The following is an 8,199-nucleotide window of genomic DNA, read 5'->3' as shown; positions in this document are numbered from 1 at the left end:
GATTCCTTGCCAGATGGGTCAGTCCACACGAGTGGCAGGACAGAACTCAGCATAGAGAGGAGGAAGGTTACAGTGGCCTGCAGCTGGCATCCCACGTGATGGACAAGTCTGAGTCACCACGGGGTCAAAACGGAAAATTACCAGGGCCTTGGGAAGGGGGTGCCTGGTAGTGGAGGGAGGGTTGCAGACAGCTGGCACCTCAAGGCAGAGCAGGAGAGGATCCCACCAGAACCCAATTTGCCCAATTTGTGCCTCTATCCCTCCCCTTGAAAACTGAGTTTAAGCCCCAGCGAGGAGGAAGAGCAGGAGGAGGAGGAGGAGGAGGAAGGGGGAGGAGGAAGAGGTAGAAAGAGGAGAAGGAAGAGGAGGAAAAGGAGGAGGAGGAGGAGGAGGAGGAGGAAGGGGGGAGGAGGAAGAGGAGGAGGAGAAGGAGGAGGAGAAGGTGTGAATAGCCTTCACTGACTCATTTATCTGGCAAGTCAGATCTCATCAGCAGGAAGCAGGTTGGCTGCTTTCCCACCTGACCGGATATTCTGCCCTCAGTCGGCCTGTTCATAACACTGACCCCTTCACTCCCCTCCCTCCATTTCTCCACCCTCTAGGAGAGGAGGTGTTCCTAAGAGACTGCCTGTGTGAACTTGTAGGTGCTGGAAGAGAGTGGAGCCGTGGGAGGGGTGGGGCGTGGCAGCAGGCAGGGCACCCAGGGGGGTTGGAGGGCACCTCCCGGTGGTGCTGGAGGGCACTAGGGCTACACTCGGTGCTCTCGGGACTGCACAGTGCTGGGGATCACACACGGGGCCCTGAATGTGCCAGGCTGGTGCCCCAGGCCTCTGCACTCTGTCTCTGCCATGCGGGACCCTTAGCTCCTCCCTGGCTTCTGCAGCTCAGACAGCCAACACTGCCTGGGCTTTGGGTTCCTCCACTTCCACACAGAGACCACTGAGAGGCCCCAGGTTCTCTACACACAAACCCAGCGACCGCTGCTGATTTGCTCCTGCCAACCTCTTCCCGCGCCCCAGCCACTTCAGCTGTGCCAGCTCCAAGAGCCCTGGGATGGTCCCTGCGCAGCCACTCACGTGCCTGATTCCCAGTCACTCTTCCACTCCAGCATGGAGCCTCTGTGGAACCTGCACTTCTGACCTCCCACTGGGTGCAGGCCTCAGGGGGTTGATCTGTGGGGTCCCAGGGGGGCTGATCTGTGGGGTCCCAGGGGGCTGATCTACATGGCCCTCAGGGGGGCTGATCTGTGGGCCTTCAGGGGGGCCTATCTGTGGGGCCTCAGGGGGGCTGATCTGTGGGGTCCCAGGGCCTGATCTATATGGCCCTCAGGTGGCTGATTGTGGGGTCCCAGGGGGGCTGATCTGTGGGCCCTCAGGGGGGCTGATCTGTGGGGTCTTAGGGGGCTGATCTGTAGGGCCTCAGGGGGGCTTATCTGTGGGGTCCCAGGTGGGCTGATCTGTGGGCCCTCAGGGGGGCTGATCTGTGGGGCCCCAGGGGCTGATCTATATGGCCCTCAGGTGGCTGATTGTGGGGTCCCAGGGGGGCTGATCTGTGGGGTCCCAGGGGGCTGATCTACATGGCCCTCAGGGGGGCTGATCTGTGGGCCTTCAGGGGGGCCTATCTGTGGGGCATCAGGGGGGCTGATCTGTGGGGTCCCAGGGGCTGATCTATATGGCCCTCAGGTGGCTGATTGTGGGGCCCCAGGGGGGCTGATCTGTGGGCCCTCAGGGGGGCTGATCTGTGGGGCCTCAGGGGGCTGATCTGTGGAGTCCAAGGGGGCCTATCTGTGGGCCTTCAGGGGGGCTGATCTGTGGGGTCTCGAAGAGGTGATTCTGTTCTCATGGTCATTCTGAGCTCTGTGCCAACTGTGGTGGCCAGCACCAAGAAGGACCCCAGGACCAGTGCGTGAGTGAGCGAATGGACAAAACCAAAGCTCATGCCAGGTAAACTGAGTCTCGGCTTGCTTTCTCCACAACGGGGCTGATATGCGCCCCCAGCTCAGCTCTGCGCTGCGGGAAGAGGCGGATTTTCCAGGGAGGTTCCAGCAGGGCTTTCTGTGTCACAGCCCCAGCCTGCCCGCCCGTGACTCATAAAGCCCCAGAAGGCGCTTTCTTAACTCTCCCGGCCTCTCCCGTCTGCTTCGGCTTAGACCCCAGGCTCACTTGCTCAGGCTTCCCTCCTGCTCCAGGCATCCATCTTGCCCCTGGGGTCTGAAATTTGCCTCCAAGGCCCACTTCAGCATTCCTGGGCTGTACTGCATTTTCTGAGGAATCGTTCTGTTTACAGGGGGGAAACGGCCAGTCCTCAGACTAAAGATGACCTTGAGTTCTGAACCCCCACCCCCATTATTACCCGCCTTCATTTGGCACCGGTCTCCAATTTGCTGAAGTGGGGGGAGTCCCAGCATCTCCCCCACCTCAGCACAGCAGCAGCCCCAAAGCTCCACAGCACCCTCTTATTTATACAGGGGCTATTGGAAATCTACAGAAATTGAGTTGGGGGCTGGAGAAAGAGTACAGGAGTGAGGCGTGCGGTCACACCAGCCTTATCCCAGTGCGCTGAGGCAAGCCCCAGGCACAGAGTCCAGAGTGGGTCCTGAGCACCACTGAGTGTGGCCCTAACCACCTCCCCCGACCCCCGAGGTTGAGTCCTTCACCCCTTCTCTGCCTTCTCCCCCCTTCATGGAGGAAATGTTTCCTTTCCCAGACATTTCCTCTCTCTGCAGCCCAGCGCAGCCACATCCCCGTGTTTGCAGAGATGTGAGGGTCTGCCTGTGAATCAAGGGGCAGGCACGGGTCCCTCACTGCTTTCCCCCTTATTCCTTTACTTGTCTCATTCATTCATTTATGTATTTATTCATTTATTGGGGTGCACACATCCAACAGTGCTTAAGGCTTTACCCCTGGCTCTGTGTTCAAGGATGACTCCTGGGACCATATGTCATACTCAGTCCTGTGTAAGACAAATAAATGCCCTATGCAGTGTTCTCGTGTCCAGCCTCTCCCTTCATTTGGGGTTTTTATTTTTTGGCTTTTGGGGTCACACTCAGTAACGCTCAGGGGTTACTCCTGGCTCTGGATTCAGGACTTACTTCTGGTGGCGCTCAGGGGACCATGTGGGATGCCAGGGATTGAACCCAGGTCTGCCACGTGTTATTGCTCTAGCCCCCAGCCTTCATTTCATTTGTTTTAATAACAGACTTCGTGGGGGGGCTTATTTGCCCAAACGCAGCAAAGCTTACACGGAGCTCCATGCCCCTTCACCAGCTTCCCTGTTGTCGCCATCAGCTGTACCTACAGATACTGGCAAGACAGAGAAACCAAACCGATATACAGCTAGTCCTTAAACTCCGGACTGGGTTCCACGTCACCATTTTTTCCATTCATGTCCTTGTTCCGTTGGAGAATCCAGCCCAGGAAACCACACAGCACCTAGTCATCTGTTACTCAGTTCCCTTATTATGATGACGAAAGCGGGATCCTCTCTGTTTTATAGTTGAGAGATTCAGAGGCGAGTGGCTCTCCCAGGCCACACGGGCAGGGGAGAAAGCATGGAGGAAGCAAGGACGGCTCAGCGGCACCAAGGGGGCACACCCACCCCCACCCCAGCAGAGCACTGTGGGTGATGGCTTCAAGGCAGCAATGACAGTAAATGAGAGCAAGAACGTGGACCTCTACCTGCCCCAAAACAATTCTGCGGTGAATTCTGCTGACATCACCATATCACTATCCTCTGGGAACCCAGTCAGCCTCCTTCCCTCCCTCCTTCCCTCCGCTTCCTTCCTTCCTTCCTTCCTTCCTTCCTTCCTTCCCTCCCTCCCTCCCTCCCTCCCTCCCTCCCTTCTTTCCTTCCTTCCTTCTTTTCTTCCCCCATCTCTCTTTCTCCCTGCTCTGTTCTACTTGGCACTCCTGCCAGGCCTTAGGGCCCATGCAGTGCTGGTGATCCAATCTGGATTTCTTTCTTTCTTATTTTATTATTATTATTATTATTATTATTTTTGCTTCTTGGGTCACACCCAGCGATGCACAGGGGTTACTCCTGGTTCATGCAGTCAGGAATTACTCTTGGCGGTGCTTGGAGGACCATATGGGTTGCTGGAAATCGAACCTGGGTCGGCCGTGTGCAAGGCAAACCCCCTACTTGCTGTGCTATCGCTCCAGCCCCCAACCTGGATTTCTTATATTCAAAGCATATGCTCAACCTATTGAACTCTCTCTCCAGGTTTAGTTGCTGTTGTTCGTGTTTGTTTAAGGGGGGAGATTGGGCCACTGGTGCTCAGGGCTTACTCCTGGCTCTGAGCTTGGGGATCACCTCTAGTGGTGCTCAGGGACCATAGGCAGTGTCCTCTGCCTGCAAAGCAAATACCTTAACCCCTGTCCCCACTGCAGCTCTGCTGGAGTTCTTCGTTAAGAAGACAGTCTTGGAGGAGCTCCTGGCCTTCCCCCTGGCCATGTGTCCTGGGGTGGAGTTTGAAACTCTTGAACAGAATCTCTGGGGCCACCACATGCTTTAGACGGGTCATAGCTTGTCCCTGGGCCTGTGTCCTCACCTGCCTGCTGGGACAGTGCAGGGCCCCCGGGCTCTCTGGGACAGCGCCAGGCACCTGTGCAGGGCCCCTGCAACCCTTCTAGTGGCCAGCTGGGGGGCCAGGCAGGTCCCAGCAGGAGCCTCTAGTCAGGCAGGCCTCACTCAGGCTCTACACCCACCTCCCAGGGCGGGGCCCACCAGGCAAGCTGCTTAACCCTGCCGAAACCCCTCTTCCTGTCAGGGATAATCAGTCACCCCTCACGCTCCTGCCACACCCCAGACAAGAACTCGGAAATCAATGTCTGTCTCCTCTGCCCTTATCCACATGCCTGAAGAAACGAGGCTGCAACTGAAGGTCAAGTAGCTGAGGGAGACCCAAAGGGCCTGCTAAGACCTTGTTCCCTCTGACCCCTCCAGCAGACCCTGTCCCCCACCCATGCACTTAGACTCCTGGGGTGCAAGCCTGGCCTGCTGCTGCTGAATTCTTTTCATGGGCAGTGAGATGGACCACGTCAAACCCGGGTCGGTCACATACAAGGCATGTTCCTTTCCTTTGTGCTCTCTCTCAGGCCCCCTATCATGTGACCTGGGTGTCTGTGCCCTGGGTCTGCAGCTACACTCTCTTCGATGTGCAAATTCCCTGTCCTTGAATTGGTGTACAAACAGTCCTGACTCCATAGGTTATTTGCCCACAAACAACCTGGGTTGGATTCCTGGCACTCTTAGCACTTTCTTCATAAGGTGTTTTGGTTCCTTTCAAACCAGGAGACATTTAGGTTTGTTTTCAGGGCATTCCTCACTTTCTGGGGGAAAGGGCAGCTCAGATAGAGAAGGAAACACCAAGTAAAGGGTACTAGGAAGGCCCACTCAGGATGGGAGATGTGGACTGAAAGTAGACGATAGACTGAACATGATGGCCACTGAATAATTCTATTGCAAACCACAACACCCAAAAGGGGAGAGAGAGAGAGAGAGAGAGAGAGAGAGAGAGAGAGAGAGAGAGAGAGAGAGCAAAAGGGAATACCCTGTCACAGAGGCGGGGTAGGATGGGAGGGATGGGGGGTGGGAGGGATGCTGGGACCATTGGTGGTGGAAAATGGGCACTGGTGGAAGGATGGGTACTTGATCATTGTATGACTGAAACACAAGCATGAAAGTTTGTAAGTCTGTAACTGTACCTCACAGTGATTCACTAATAAAAAATTAAAACAGCTCACACTAGTGGTAAAGACAAAAAAAAGTGTATGTTTTTGTTTTTGAGTGTTGGGGCCATAAGTGATGGTGCTCAGCGGTTATTCCTGACTTTGTGCGAGTCATGCCTGTGGTACTGGGGGTCAGCCGCATGTAGGGGAACCACCTTACTAACTCCTGTGCTATCACTCCAATCCTAAAATGTGAAAAGAGCTAAAACTGGAGCCTGGGAGATAGCTTAATAGCCTGGAGCATGTGTTTAGAATGTGGGAGCTTTGAGTTTCATCCCTAGCACCACCTGGTCCCCCAGTGTAGCTGGAAGTTGCCCAAACAACAAAAAAGAGTTGAACACCAACAAAACCAACCAAAGCCTTTAGGAAGGGGCTATGGAACACACCCAGATTGTTCAGTGCTTAGGGGACCACGTAGGTGCCAGGGTCCAAGCAGGCCAGTGCAAGACAAGTGACTTTCCTCCCCTTCTTTTTCATGGTGTGTGTTGGGGGTGGGGCAGCGAGGGGCAAAGCATTTCCTGGAAATACCTTGTGGTCACTAGGATTCTTCTGGGTGAGCCTGGACTTCTGCTCCCATTCCCCCCTCCCCTCCAATCTCTGCTGTCCATGAAGTCACCTCTTCACCACTGTGTTTGGTGCCCTGGAGGGCTGCTAGCAGGAGGTCACAGCTGGAGCACCTGGGTGTGTCCTCAGGTATGGGAGGCCCTGGAGAGGTGGGTGACAGGTCGAAAGGTTCAGAGTTTCCCCAAATTGTCTTCAGTCTTCACCTCCCAAGTCCAGATTCCTGAAGCTCAGCTTGCAGGGGTGTCTGCGTGGGACCATATTTCAGGGACAGGGATTCCACAAGACTTTACTCACTTTCTAGTTGCCGATTTATTAATTTTTCGTATCCCCGCTGCAACTCTGTAGCAAAAAGGCAGGCATGATTTCCAGTCTTGCGCCTGGAGACGCTGAGGAGCTGGGCAACCCGGCTTCCGCTCATGAGCCCATGCTGCCCTCTGGTGGTCATGCTCAGCATCTGCCTCCAGGAAGCCCAGGTTCGTCCCACTGCAGCGTCCCATGAAGTTTGTGCTCAGGCAGGGCAGGGTGGGCTTGCTCTTTAAGACTCTGTTCTCCCTTGAACTCGTATCTCACTTGTTTGTCTCCATGTCTCTTTGCTTCTTCACTCTGGAGAAGCCTGTGTTCTCTCTAGAACCTGTACTTCTCCCTCTTTCTCTTCCATCCGATCTTTCTAAATAAATTTAAATAAAAAGTACCTTGCTTTGGGGCTGGAGAGATAGCACAGCGGGTAGGTGTTTGCCTTGCATGCAGTCGACCTGGGTTCGATTCCCAGCATCCCATATGGTCCCCTGAGCACCGCCAAGAATAACTCCTGAGTGCAGAACCAGGAGTAACCCCTGTGCATCGCCAGGTGTGACCCAAAAAGCAAAAAAAAAAAAAAAAATAGTACCTTGCTTCACACACACACACACACACACACACGCACGCACTATAATAGTATGGTTGGAACGCTGGTGGCCCGGGGACCTGTCCCTTCTCACAGGCAGGGATTCTAGTCCCACTCCCTGTAGCTGATTGAATAAATATAAAATTACACCCACATAGCCATTCTTAAGTGATTGTCATTGCGTTTGCACTGCCATGTGACAATCTCCCTCATTTACCTCTAGAACTCTTCCTGCAGAGCCACTGGGGATCCTGGTACCCACCAAGTGGCTCCCTTCCCCACCCCAAGTCCACCCCAACATCCATTCTTCTTCAAGTCTGAATTTGACAACTCTAAATACCTCAGTATGAACTAGGAATCAACTTTCTTTTGTAAGCTGAAAGGCCACTAGTACTTCAGCTAGGGAGTAGTACTGCTTCTGTGCTCTAGGGTTCCTCCCCAGCGTGCTTGGGGAACATGCGGTGCTGAGGATCAAGCCTGGGCCTCCCACATGCAAAACATATACTCAGGAGCCAGAGAAATTGTACCAGGGGTAGGGCACTTGACATATATGTAGCTGACTGACACCAGTTTGATCCATATGTACTGTCTCCTATACCCTACCAGGAATGATCCCTGAGCACAGAGCCACAAGTAAACCCTGAGCACTGCTGGTGGAGTCCCCCAAACAACAGAGACAAAAGCATGTGTTCAACCCTGAGCTATCACTCCTGCATTTGACTTTATGGGGGGGGGGTTGTGGGTGGATCACAGGTGCTCAGGGCTTACTCCCCACTCTGTGCTCAGGGAGTAAGTAACCCTGGAGGGGCTGGGGAGGACCATGTGAGGTGACAGGGATCAAAACCGAGCTGGCTGTGTGGAGGCAAGTGTCCTACCCTGTGTACTATTGCTCCAGCCCGTTTTTCACCCTTTGACTGACTTATTTATTACACTTAGCAGAAATGTCCCTGTAAGTGATCCCTTATATAGAGTGACAGAAACCTGAAACTCTGAAGAAAATATCGCCCCCTAGAATTACTCCCT

Source organism: Sorex fumeus, unplaced genomic scaffold (genome assembly GCF_029834395.1).
Source record: "Sorex fumeus unplaced genomic scaffold, SorFum_2.1 ptg000047l, whole genome shotgun sequence".
Classification (NCBI taxonomy): domain Eukaryota; kingdom Metazoa; phylum Chordata; class Mammalia; order Eulipotyphla; family Soricidae; genus Sorex; species Sorex fumeus.
The sequence above is the reverse complement of the archived record's forward strand: the minus strand, read 5'-3'. Positions refer to the sequence as shown.